At 39.0% G+C, this 14,017-nt stretch overlaps 1 protein-coding gene across 10 annotated transcripts in view; it reads left to right on the top strand.

The window, feature by feature from the left end:
* Positions 1 to 14,017, top strand: part of PPP2R2B (protein phosphatase 2 regulatory subunit Bbeta) — a 512,526-nt gene that overhangs the window by 481,822 nt on the left and 16,687 nt on the right. The gene's annotated exons all lie outside the window — the stretch shown is intronic.

Genomic DNA, 14,017 nt, shown 5'->3' with positions numbered 1-14,017 from the left:
GGTTGCGAGTGATTTTCCAAGAAAAATAAAATGGAATGGGGGAGGGAGGTGGTTTGATTCAATAAGATTTGAAAGCAGGATTAAAGCAGGGGTTCTCAACCAGGGGCAGTTGTGGCCTTGGGATTTGGCAATCTCTGGAGCCATTTCTGGTTGTCCCAATTGGAGCATGTGGTTTAGTGAACAGAGGCCAGGGATATTGCTAAACATCCTACAGTGTGCCAAGCAAAGAATTTTCTGGCCCAAAATTCAATACTGCAAAGGTTGAGAAATCTGGATTCCTAGATAAAATTTAATAACTAAATTTATTTATTTTTGAGGGATAAGTGCTTTACAGTGTTATGTTGGTGTCTGCCAGATAGCAACATGAATCAACCATAGGTCTACCTCTGTCCCCTCCCTCTTGAAACTCCCTCCAACTTCCCTCCTCTCTAGGTTGTTGCAGAGCCCCAGCTTGAGTTCCCTGAGTCATAACAGCAATTCCTATTAGCTATCTATTTTATATACGGTAATGTATGTTTCCATGTCACACTCTCCATGCATCCATCCTCTCCTTCCTCCCCACTCCCCATGTCCGTAAGTCTGTTCTCTATGTCTGTCTCTATTGCTGCCCTGCAGATAATTTTATCAGTACCATCTTTCTAATTCCACATAATTGTGCTAGTATGTAATATTCATTTTTCTCTTTCCAACTGACTTCAATCTGTATAATAGGCTCTAGGTTCATCTATGTCATTAGAACTGACTCAAATGTGTTCCTTTTTATGGCTGAGTAATATTCCATTGTGTATGATGTACCACAACTTCTTTATCCATTCATCTGCTGGTGGATATCTAGATTGTTTCCATATCCTAGCTATTGTAAATAGTGCTGCAGTGAACTCTGGGGTACATGTGTGTTTTTCAATTTTGGTTTCCTTAGGGTATATGCCTAGGAGTGGGATTGCTGGATCTTATGGTAGTTTTATTCCTAGTTTTTCAAGGAATCTCCATACTGTCTTCCATACTGGCTATATCAATATATCAACATACATTCCTACCAACAGTGTAAGAGGGTTCCCTTTTCTCCACACCCTCTCCAGCATTTATTGTTTGTAGATTTTTGTATGATGCCCATTCTGACCCGTGTGAGAATGACCCATTTTATGGCCCATTCTGACCCATTCTACCCGGCATTGTAGTTTTGATTTGCATTTCTCCAACAGTGAGCAATGTTGAAGATCTTTTCATATGTTTATTAGCCATCTGTATGTCTTTTTTGGAGAAATGTCTCTTTAGGTCTCTTTTCACCTGCAGGACTTCTCAGCACTTTTAATAGACTAATTGCATCATTGACCCCCCAGATTGAGTAGGACTTTCCAAAGCTCAGTTGACTGCAGCATCTGGAATCCCTGACAAATTCCTGAGTGTTCTTCTGAAGTCATGATGGGAAGGCTAGCCTAGGATAATGGGCATTAGTAGAGGAAGCTGACCCTGCTTTTTAGCAGTTGTACTACAACGTACTGTGCGTTTATGTGTGTTTCTGTTTGGAGGTTGTCGTGCTTTTAAAATAGTGTCCTGATAACTCATTAGTTTTAAAATTTATTTTTTTGATATATACTCTCTATTCTCTTCTTCAGCTCCAGTTATATGTATTAACTTTTATCAATGTATTCTCTGTTTCTGTGAAATCTTTTTATATTCTCTGTTCTTTTGGAGGAGATGTTCCAGTTTACTGATTCTCTTTAGTTGTGTCTGCTCCACTGCTAAATACCTTTATTGTGTTCTAATCACCCTTGTTTGGTTCTTTTTAATATATTTTCTAATTATCTGTGAAAATTCTTAATCAGGCATTTTATTTGTTGAAATTATGAAAACATTATTTTAAAGAGTAATATATCATCTGTCTTTACTTGATCTGTTTTATTCTTTTTAAAAAAAAAAGTTATTTGCCTCTGGGTTGCCTGGTATATATATATATATATTTTTTTTTTTTTAATTGAAACTTTAAAAAAAAAAAAGTAGAGGAAAGATGAAAGACAAGACCAGTGGAATTCGTAGATCTTATTGTCTGAGAACTGGGAGTGACCTGGTTGGCAATCCTACCTCCATCATATTACAGACAAGGAAACCAGTCCAGAGATGATGTTGTCCAGTCATTCAAATGAGAGGCAATAGAGATTAAGAGCTTAGGCTGAAAGCAGACTGAGTTCAAACCCTAGCTGTGCCTCCTAGCAGCTGTAGAGCATCTGTGCCTGCCTGGACTGATTTGTGGAAAAGCAAAATAAGATCTGTGAATAGCAAATGAATTAATGCATGTAAGGCACGTGGCATAAGTGGTAGCTTAACAGGTAGTAGGTAACAGGGAGATTAACAGGTAGCATAACAGGTAGTAGGTATTATTAAGAGCCAGCTAATTTGAATCCAGTGTAGATTCCACCCAGCATTCTTGATTTCCAGTCTGATGTTTTTCCTGGTAGCCCATGGTGGGCAGGGGCAGAGATAAGCAGGAGCAGAGACATGGAAGTGGGCATGCACAGGTATGTCTAAAATATAGGGAGCCTACTGTGACTTGATTGTTTAAACAGAAATGATACTGACAAAGCAGGAGAGGCCAAATTGTGGAGGCAGGGTTAGTGAGGCAGCAGATGGTCAGCAGAAAGGCCACCTCTACTACCTGCATGATCCTAAGCAAGTTACTCAACCTCTCCTGATCTACCTCATCTATAAATTAGGACAGTGAGAGTACCTTCCTCTCATAGGTTTGAGCCTTAAGTGTGATGATGTATGCAAAGCATGAGGACCAAGAAGGGGTAGTAGATGCCATGATCGTTGTTGTTAATGTCATTACGGGGGTCTCCAAGACACAAGCATCCTGTTGGGAAGTCTGACACATCTGCAGTGAATAGTTCTGTGCTACTAGGATTCTCTTCATGGCTGCTTCCTCCTCTACCATTGTTCTCTTCTCTTGATGTCTTTATTTTCTAGAAGCTAGTCAGAAACCCTGCAAATCAGCAGGATTCATAATGCCAAGTCAAGGGTCTTCAGGAGAAATACCAGTTCTGATTTGTCTTGAGATCTATCACTTAAGCACTGGATCCCCTTGGACCACCTGTTCAGTAAACTACACAGAATGCAGTGATGCATCATTTGATTCCATGAGCTGGTTTCCCAGCACCTTTATTCCTACACTGATAATGCAGTAAACTCACTTATTCACATCTGCAATGGAATCTGTGGCTTGTTTAATGTTTATCTCCTTGTCTAGCCTGTGAGTTCCACAAGGATAGGACTGGGTCTATCTTGTTCCTTGTGTATTTGGCATATAGTGCAGGGCCTGGCATGCATCACCCAACAAATACTTTCTAATTTGCGTGTGCTAGGTAATGTACTAAATGTAGTGTGTATATGTGCATGCACACAAGAGACACTTAATTAACTGAAAGATGATGGCTCAGCCTGAATTAGTGAAAACCTTGAATTACAGGTGACTTGTATTTTTTGTACTTTTCAAGGACTTCAATCTGGATGAATAAAGCATTGGTTTGATAGATTTCTTTTAGGACCTGCTTAGTAGAGAAGTATTATTTTCATTTAAAAATTAAAATGGATCATCAAAATTCATTCATTTAACATATTTACTGAGCATTTCCTATGTTTCAGGGAATACAGTAGAATGAAATAGACAAGAACCTCAAGCCTTATAGAGTTTGTATTCTATAGAGAGACAAATAAAACCTTTCAAATGTGAGTGCACATAAACTGGGGGAGATGGATAGGAGGAGGAAAGGCTGCCTTGTTGATGACAGACTACAGGGATTAGAATCCAGGGGCGAGAGATGTCCTGAGGGCCTGGGCTTCCTGTGGCGAGGGTCTTGACAGGGTCATACAAAGTCCTGGGGACCCAGCCTTTGCCTGCCAATGGTGGAGTAAGGCCTGAACTCAAGAGCTTTTGGTAGAGAAGCTGTGTACCTTAAGTGTTTGAAATCGATTCATCCTCTTGAGGACTTAGGTTGTCAACAGACTAGAGTAGGACTAGTCATCATTAAGAGCCCTTCCACTAACTTTCATCTAGTTAATGCACAATAAAAAATATTTAGTGTGATAATGAAAAAAGCAAGAGACTTCCAGCTTTATAGTTCCATGATGCTATGTAGATACCACCCTGGTATATTCTTACAGCTCCTAAAATAAGGTCTTGTACATAGTTCAAGGCAGCATTGTGCCATGATTAAGAACAGAAACTTTGAAGTCAGACAAACCCAAGTTCAAAATTCTACTTCAGGTAAGCTATGGGCTTCGGAGGTGGTGCGGTGGTAAAGAATCCACCTGCCAAGGCAAGAAATGCAAGAGATGCAGATTCAATCCTTGAGTCTGGAAGATCCCCTGGAGGAGGAAATGGCACCCACTCCAATATTCTTGCCTGGGAAATCCCATGGACAGAGGAGCCTGGCAGGCTACAGTCCATGGGGTCACAAAGAGTCAGACATGACTCACACACACACACACACACACACACACACACACACACACACACACACACTCAGGTGAGCTACTCAATCAAGCTGTGTTGTCCTTCAACAGGTTGCAAAACTTCTCTGTGCCTTAGTGTTCCACATCTGTAAAATAAGAAATCATAGTTCCCACTTTGTAGGATTGTTATAAGGATTAAATAAGATAAAATATGAAAAGTCTAGGATCTGAAACATATAAGCTTCCCATAAGCAGTAATTATTAATAGCGTTGAATATCATTGCTGAATGAATGGAAGGAATTCATGGAGCTAATATTAAGACTTGGATAAGCATAGACATGTAATGAACTGCAGTGCAGTGCAGGTAGGCATGTTATCTATATTCTGGTCTCTGCATTCTACATGAATTTGTGATGGGTTGGTTAAACATTATCTTTTTTCATTTCACCTCCATCTTCTGGGGATGTCACTTTAAGGCTTTACAATGCTGCCACACTGGCCTTCCAATATGCCTAACATTTGGAGAACATATTCCTAGGTATAACCTTGTAAATACTCTTTTACATATTTACTGCATTTAAATAGCCCCCAGGTTCTGTAGTCTTCAGTCCCAAATTTTGAAGTCTTTTTCACTGAAGCATAGTTAACTTACAATGTGGTGTTAGTTTCAGGTGTACAACAAAGTGAATCAATTATACATATATATTATTTTTCACATTCTTTCCCATTATAGTTTATTACAGGATATTGAATATTATTACAGGATATTGAATATAGTACCCTGTGCTTGTTGCTTATCTATTTTCTATTCAGTGGTTTGTATCTGCTAATCCCAGACTCCTAATTTAATCCTCCCTCCGGGCTTCTCTCTCTGGTCGTCACTCAGTCGTGTCCGATTCTTTGTGACCCCATGGACTGTAGCCTCCCAGGCATCTCTGTCCATGGAATTCTCCAGGCAAGAGTACTGAAATAGGTAGCCATTCCCTCCTCCAGGGCATCTTCCTGACCCAGGCATTGAACCCAGGTCTCCTGCATTGCAGGCAGATTCTTTACTGCCTGAACCTCCAGGGAAGCCCCCACCCCAAGAGGCTTAGTAAGTGAAATATGATTGGCTATTAATACAGAATCAGTGCATGCTTTTCATGATAAAAATATCAACAACTGATATTTACTGAGGACCTGCCATGTGCCAAGCAACATGCATGCCTATTCTGCAGCTGGGAAAATGGAATCTCAGAGTAGAAAATAAAATGTGAGCAGCTGATAAGTGACAGAGGCAGGAACTGATGGCCACCAGTGTGCAGTTTTGCAAAATCCTTCCCATTTACTGCCTCAAGCTGTCCAGATGCACTGGGTAAGGGGTGACCAAGCCTCAGGGACATCATTCCTCTCTCTCTGGGGATGCTTGTATGGAGCATGCCTGGAGTTTCTAAGTCCCTGGTCCTAATGAGATTACCTTGCAGAGAAACTAAGGTGGAAATCTAGTATTCAACTATGAGGACACCAGTCAGAGTCCAGGGGCCTTGTTAGTGCTTAGAGGTAAGGGCACAGACTGAGACATTGGGTCAGAGATGGTATTGAGTTCATGTTTTTCTCTTTCGATGAGTTTTTTAACTCTCAAGTTCAATTCTGATTGATCAGGGGGTTTTTTTGTTGTTGCTGTGAAAATTACTATTTTGGTTTGGTTTATGGTATAATTCAGCAAGGTTTGGAAGACAACTCATTAGATTGTATTAGATTTTCTACAAAGAATTTGGAATTTTTATTTTATACTGGGGTATAGTTGATTAACAAAGTTGCGTTAGTTTCAGGTGTACAACAAAGGGATTCATTATACATATATGTATATCTATTCTTCTTTTCACATTTAGATTATTACAGATATTGAGCAGAGTTTCCTGTGTCATACAGTAGGTCTTTGTTACTCATCTCTTTTAAATATAGTAGTCTATATATGTCAGTCCCAAACTCTCAATTTATTCATCCCTCCCTTCCCCTTTGGTAACCCATAAGTTTGTTTTCAAACTCTGTGAGTCTGTTCCAGTTTTGTAAATAAATGCACTTGTATCATTTTTTTAGATTCTGAATATAAATGATATCACGTGATATTTGTCTTTCTCTGACTTACTTCACTTAGTATGATAATCTTCAGGCCCATCCATGTTGCTGCAAATGGCATTTCATTCTTTATAATGGCAGAGTAATATGTCATTATATACATGTGTCATCATTATCCATTCATCTACTGGTGGACATTTAGGTTACTTCTGTCTTGGCTATTGTAAACAGTGCTTTTTTGTGGTATCTTTGCTTTTGGTATCACGGTGATGGTGGCCTCATAGAATGAGCTTGGGGGTGTTCCTCCCTATACAGTTTTTGGGAAGAGTTTCAGAAGGATATGGTGTTAATTCTTCTCTAAATGTTTAATAAAATTCACCTGTGAAGCCATCTGATCCTAGACTTTCATTGGGAATTTTTTTTTCATTTATTTTTATTAGTTGGAGGCTAATTACTTCACAACATTTCAGTGGGTTTTGTCATACATTGACATGAATCAGCCATGAAGTTATTGGGAATTTTTTTAATCACAAGTTCAATTTCAGTACTTGTGATTGGTCTGTCCATATTGTCTATTTCTTCCTGGTTCAGATTGTACCTTTCTAAGAATTTGCCCATTTTATTGGCATTTGTTTGCTTGTAGTAGTTTCTTATGATCCTTTGTATTTCTGTAGTGTCCGTTGTAGCTTTTCTTTTTTAATTTAAGGATAATTGCTTTACAATATTGTGTTGGTTTCTGCCACACATCAACATGAATCAGCCTCAGGTATACCTATGTCCCCTCCCCTTTGAACCTCCCTCCCATCCCATCTCATCCCCATTGTAACTTTTTATTTCTAATTTTACTGATTTGAGCCCTCTCTGTTTTTCTTAATGAGTCTGGCTAAAGGTTTATCTATCTTTTCAAAGAATCAGCCTTTAGTTTCATTGATCTTTTCTATTTTTTCATCTGTTTCATTTATTTCTGCTCTAATCTTTATGGTTTCTTTCCTGGGTTTTGTTTGTTCCTCTTTCTCTAGTTGCCTTAGGTGTAAGGTTATGTTGTTTGAAATTTTTTTGTTTGTTTCCTGAAGTAAGACAATATTGCTATAAACTTCTCTCTCAGACATTTTTTTATTTTGTATTGGAGTATAGCCAATTAACAATGTTGTGGTGGTTTCAGGTGAACAATGAAGAGACTTAGCCATACATATACATGTATCCATTCTCCCCCAGACCCCCTCCCATCCAGGTTGCACATAACATTGACCAGAGTTCCCTGTGCTATACAGCAGGTCCTTGTTGGTTATCCATTTTAAACATAACAGTGTGTACATGTCCATCCCAGATTCCCTGACTATCCTTTCCCTCCATCCTTAACCCGCCCCCTGCCCCCAGCAACCACAAGTTCGCCTGTTAGAACTTCTGCTGTGTTTTGGATCCTTGTGCTTTCATTTTCATCTGTCTCTAGGTATTTCTTTCTTTTGATTTCTTCAGTGATCCACTGGTTGTTTAGTAGCATATTGTTTAGCCTCCATGTGTTTGTAGTTGTTTTACTGCAATTTTTTTTTTATAGTTGATTTCTAGGCATATAGCCTTGTGGTTGGAACGATGCTTGAAATGATCTCAATTTTCTTAAATTTACCAAGGTTCCCCCTCTGGCTGCCAGACCCCAAAGCTGGGGAGCCTGGCATAGGTGGGGCTCAGAGCTTTCACTCCTGTGGCAGAATTTCTGTAGTATAATGATTCTCCAGTTTGTGGGTCACCCACACAGCGGGCATGGGGTTTGATCTTATCGTGATTTCACTCCTCCTACCATCTCATAATGGCTGCTTCCTTGGATTTAGAATATCTTTTTGGTAGGTTCCAGCATTTTTTTTGTTGATGGTTGTGATTTTAGTGTTTTCATAAGAAGAGGTGAGATCACGTCCTTCTACTGCACCATCCTGTCTCCACCTCTAGATTTTCTACATAGAATTTGATAGCGACTCTGTGAGTGCATTGAATGGGCAGGAAAAGAAACTCTTGGGGGAAGAGTTACTCAGTAACCTGCAGGCTGATGTTTTGTTTAGCCTAAAACTGTAATAGAAGCACTTATCAAGCAGAACCATACTCAACTACCATTATGGTAGGTCAATTTATTCTTTGTACATGTCACCTTTCCCCCAGCCCATTGTGTAAATATTTTATTGTTTTTATTGCTGCCCTGTAATAAACATCTTCAGAATTTTATTAAATAATGTGGAATAAATATCTTCCATTTGACCACATCCACTTTTTTCTGGCTTACACACCAAGGAACTGATCTGAAAGAGCCTATGCACTTCCATGTGTATATTACCAGCACTTCTTTATCAATATCAGGACATCATGGATATGCACCCAATGTCTAGCATGAATAGTGGCATGAAAAGGAACATGTGGTCTATATATCAATGGTTACTACTCAGGCTATTAAAAAAGTGAATTTCATTTGAGTTTATTCTAGCTTTTAGAGAAACTCACCATGTATTACAGAGCTAGATTACAGCAAAAATAAAGGGTACCTTTTCTCTATACCTAACACATTTATATGGCTTTAGAAGATTTGTAATGAACCTTTGCACAGGAGGGTAATTGAGTATGATTTATTGTTAAAATAATAAAATGTAGGCAAATATGGATAGCTCAATGTCATGCAAACTAACCACTTATAAGGCCAAGATTTTGTTAAATTATCTGGCTTTGATTCCAATCAAGCAACAAATTTTTTTTTTAATTGAAGGATAATTGCTTCACAGAATTTTGCTGTTTTCTGTCAAAACTCAATATAACTCAGCCATAGGTATACATATATTCCCTCCCTTTTGAACATCCCTCCCATCTCCCTCCCCATCCCACCCTTCTAGGTTGATACAGAGCCCCTGTTTGAGTTTCCTGACCCATACAGCAAATTCCCATTGGCTATTTTACATATGGTAATTGTGAGTTTCCATGTTACTCTTTGCATACATCTCACCCTCTCCTCGCCCCTCCCCATGTCCGTAAGTCTATTCTCTATGTGTGATTTTCCATTGCTGCCCTGTAAATAAACTCTTCAGTACCATTTTTATTAATTCCATATATATGTATTAGAATACAATATTTATCTTTCTCTTTCTGACTCACTTCACTCTGTATAATAGGTTCTAGGTTCACCCATCTCATCAGAACTGACTCAGATATGTTCCTTTTTATGGCTGAGTAATATTCCATTGTGTATATGTACCACAACTTCTTTATCCATTCATCTATCAATGGACATCTAGGTTGCTTCATGTTCTAGCTATTGTAAATAGTGCTGCAGTGAACAATGGGATACATGTGTCTTTTTCAATTTTGGTTTCCTCAGGGTATATGCCTAGGAGTGGGATTGCTGGGTCATATGGTGGTTTTATTCCTAGCTTTTAAAGGAATCTCCACACTGTCTTCCATAGTGGCTATGAATTTACATTCCCATCAACAGTGCAAAAGTGTTCCTTTTTCTCCATACCCTCTCCAGCATTTATTGTTTATAGAGTTTTTGATGACAGCCATTCTGACAGGTGTGAGGTGCTATCTCATTGTAGTTTTGATTTTCATTGTTAATAATGAGCAAATTGAGCATCTTTTCATGTGTTTGTTAGCCATCTGTATGTCTTTGGAGAAATGTCTGTTTAGGTCTTTTTCCTACTTTTTGATTGGGTTGTTTGTTTTTCTGGTATTGAGTTGTATGAGCTGCTTGTATATTTTGGAAATTAATCCTTTGTCAGTTCTTTCATTTGCTATTGTTTTCTCCAATTCTGAAGGTTGTTTTTTTACCTTGCTTATAGTTTCCTTTGCTGTGCAAAAGCTTTTACGTTTAATCAGGTCCTGCTTGTTTACTTTTATTTCCATTACTCTAGGAGGTGGGTCATAGAGGATCCTGCTGTGATTTATGTCGGAGAGTGTTTTGCCTATGTTCTCCACTAGGAGTTTTATAGTTTCTGCTCTTGCATTTAGATCTTTAATCCATTTTGAGTTTATCTTTGTGTATGGTATTCAGTTCAGTTGCTCAGTCATGTCCGAATCTTTGCAACCCCATGAACTGCAGCACGCCAGGCCTCCCTGTCCATCACCAACTGCTGGAGCTTACCCAAACTCATGTCCATTGAGTCGGTGATGCCACCCAACCATCTCATCTTCTGTTGTCCCCTTCTCCTCCTGCCCTCAATCTTTCCCAGCATCAGGGTCTTCTCAAATGAGTCAGCTCTTCACCTCAGGTGGCCAAAGTACTGGAGTTTCAGCTTCAACATCAGTCCTTCCAATAAACACCCAGGACTGATCTCCTTTAGGATGGACTGGCTGGATCTCCTTGCAGTCCAAAGGACTCTCAAGAGTCTTCTCCAACACCACAGTTCAAAAGCATCAATTCTTCAGCACTCAGCTTTCTTCACAGTCCAACTCTCACATCCATACATGACTACTGGAAAACCATAGCCTTGACTTTGTTGGCAAAGTAATGTCTCTGCTTTTTAATATGCTGTCTAGGTTGGTCATAACTTTCCTTCCAAGGAGTAAGTGTCTTTTAATTTCATGGCTGCAGTCACCATCTGCAGTGATTTTGGAGCCCCAAAAAATAAAGTCAGCCACTGTTTCCACTGTTTCCCCATCTATTTGCCATGAAGTGATGGGACGGATGCCATGGTCTTAGTTTTCTGAATGTTGAGCTTTAAGCCAACTTTTTCAGTCTCCTCTTTCACTTTCATCCTTAGGACCTTTAGTTCTTCTTCGCTTTCTGCCATAAGGGTGGTGTCATCTGCATATCTGGGGTTATTGATATTTCTCCCAGCAATCTTGATTCCAGCTTGTGCTTCCTCCAGTCCAGAGGTTCTCATGATGTACTCTGCATGTAAGTTAAATAAGAAGGGTGACAATATACAGCCTTGACGTACTCCTTTTCCTATCTGGAACCAGTGTGTTGTTCCATGTCCAGTTCTAACTGTTGCTTCCTGACCAGCATACAGGTTTCTCAAGAGGCAGGTCAGGTAGCCTGGTATGCCCACCTCTCTCAGAATTTTCCACAGTTTATTGTGATCCACACAGTCAAAGGTTTTGACATAGTCAAGAAAGCAGAAATAGATGTTTTTCTGGAACTCTTTTGCTTTTTTGATGATCCAGCAGATGTTGGCAATTTGATCTGTTTCCTCTGCCTTTTCTAAAACCAGCTTGAGCATCTGGAAGTTCATGGCTCATGTATTGCTGAAGCCCAGCTTGGAGAATTTTGAGCATTCTTTGGCATTACCTTTCTTTGGGATTGAATGAAAACTGACCTTTTCCAGTCCTGTGGCCACTGCTGAGTTTTCCAAATTTGCTGGCATATTGAATGCAGCATGTTCATAGCATCATCTTTCAGGATTTGAAATAGCTCAACTGGAATTCCATCACCTCCACTAGCTTTGTTCGTAGTGATGCTTCCTAAGGCCCACTTGACTTCACATTCCAGGATGTCTGGCTCTAGGTGAGTGCTCACACCATCGTGATTATCTGGGTCGTGAAGATCTTTTTTGTACAGTTCTTCTGTGTATTCTTGCCACCTCTTCTTAATATCTTCTGCTTCTGTTAGGTCCCTACCATTTCTGTCCTTTATTGTGCCCATCTTTGCATGAAATGTTAGGAAGTGTTATAAATTCATTCTTTACATGTAGCTCTCCAGTTTTCCCAGAACCATTTATTGAAGAAGCTCTCTTTGCCCCATTGTATATTCTTGCCCCCTTTGTCAAAAACAAGGTACCCATAGGTACATGGGTTTATTTCTGGGCTTCCTATCTTGTTCCATTGGTCTATATTTCTGTTTCTGTGCCAGTACCATACTATCTTGATGACTGTAGCTTTGTAGTATAGTCTGAAGTCAGGAAGGTTGATTCCTCCAGCTCCATTCTTCTTTCTCAAGACTGCTTTGCTATTCAGGGTCTTTTGTGTTTCATATGAATTGTGACATTTTTTGATCTAATTCTGTGAAAAATGCCATTGGTAATTTGATAGGGATCACATTGAATCTGTAGATTGCATTTGGTAGTATAGTCATTTTCATAATGTTGATTCTTCCTACCCAGGTACGTGGACTATCTCCCCATCTGTTTATGTCATCTTTTATTTCTTTCATTAGTGTCTTATAATTTTCTGTGTACAGTTCTTTTGTCTCCTTAGGAAAGTTTATTCCTAGATATTTAATTCTTTTTGTTGCAGTGGTGAATGAGATTGATTCCTTAATTTCTCTTTCTGATTTTTCATTGTTAGTATATAGAAATGCAAGTGATTTCTGTGTATTGATTTTGTATCCTGCAACTTAAGCAACAAATGTTTATTGAACATCTATGTGCAAAACCCTCAGTACAAAGATAAGAAAAAACAAAATTCTGCCTTCAAGAAGCTCACATCCTAGGTGAGATAAGCTGTGGATTGTTAAATACTAATGTGAAAAATGATGCTTTCTTTGGGAGAGAACCCAAGCAAATGGTAAGTGAACGGGCCAGACCAAGTGTAATAGGACTTCAGAGAAAAGATCATTTTGTCTAAAATAATATGTAAGTAAAAGATGAGGCATATGAATCAAGCAGAATATGACACAGTTGGAGGAGGAACCATCAGGACATAAAAATGGGAAATATCCAGAGGTATGGTGTACATCCAGTTTGAACTAGAGAAGTTCAAAAAAAGGTTAGAAAGATGAATTAAGGCAGCTTACAATAAGCTTCAGTGTCTTTTATTCCTGTAAGTGAAAGTCAGCTGAATCTATGGGAGAAGAAAAGCAGCAACTGGATACCAGAGCAAATAGAAAACACAGACAAAAGACATTGTAGCCAGAGTTTACCTGTAAGAATGAGGCTCAGGAAAGTTAAATAACTTGCCCAAGGTCACACAGCTAGACAATGATAGTCTGACCTTAAGCCTAAGGCAGTCTGGCAGCAAAGTCCCACTATTTAAACATCATGATACAAGAGAGATGAATAAATATATTCACACAAAAACTTGTACATGAATATTCATAGCAGCATTATATGGTATATAATATATATATATATATAGTATGATTCCATTCATGTGAAATTTTTAGAATAGGCAATTTCATAAAACAAGAAAATAGATTAGTGTTTGCCTAGGGCTGCAGAAATTAGGGAACAGGAGTAAGTGCTAATGGGTATGAAGTAGTTCAGGGTTTTTTGTGGGGGAAGGAGATGATGTCAATGTCCCAAATTTAGACTTTGTTGATGATTGCATGGTTGGTGGTGTTATCTTTAATATAATCATATAAACTGTAAAATTTAGATGAGTAAATTCTATGGTATGTGAATTACATCTCAAAAAAGTAGAAAAAAATGTTTAAGCATCTAAGAGGACTACATTTTCATATGTAGCAATGTATACCATTGCTGGTATCACAATGATACCTACGACCATGCTGCTAAGTCGCTTCAGTCGTGTCCGACTCTCTGTGACCCCAGAGATGGCTGCCCACCAGGCTCTGCCGTCCCTGGGATTCTCCAGGCAAGA

The sequence above is a fragment of the Odocoileus virginianus genome, chromosome 3, assembly GCF_023699985.2.
Source record: "Odocoileus virginianus isolate 20LAN1187 ecotype Illinois chromosome 3, Ovbor_1.2, whole genome shotgun sequence".
NCBI lineage: Eukaryota > Metazoa > Chordata > Mammalia > Artiodactyla > Cervidae > Odocoileus > Odocoileus virginianus.
The sequence above is the reverse complement of the archived record's forward strand: the minus strand, read 5'-3'. Positions and strand labels throughout refer to the sequence as shown.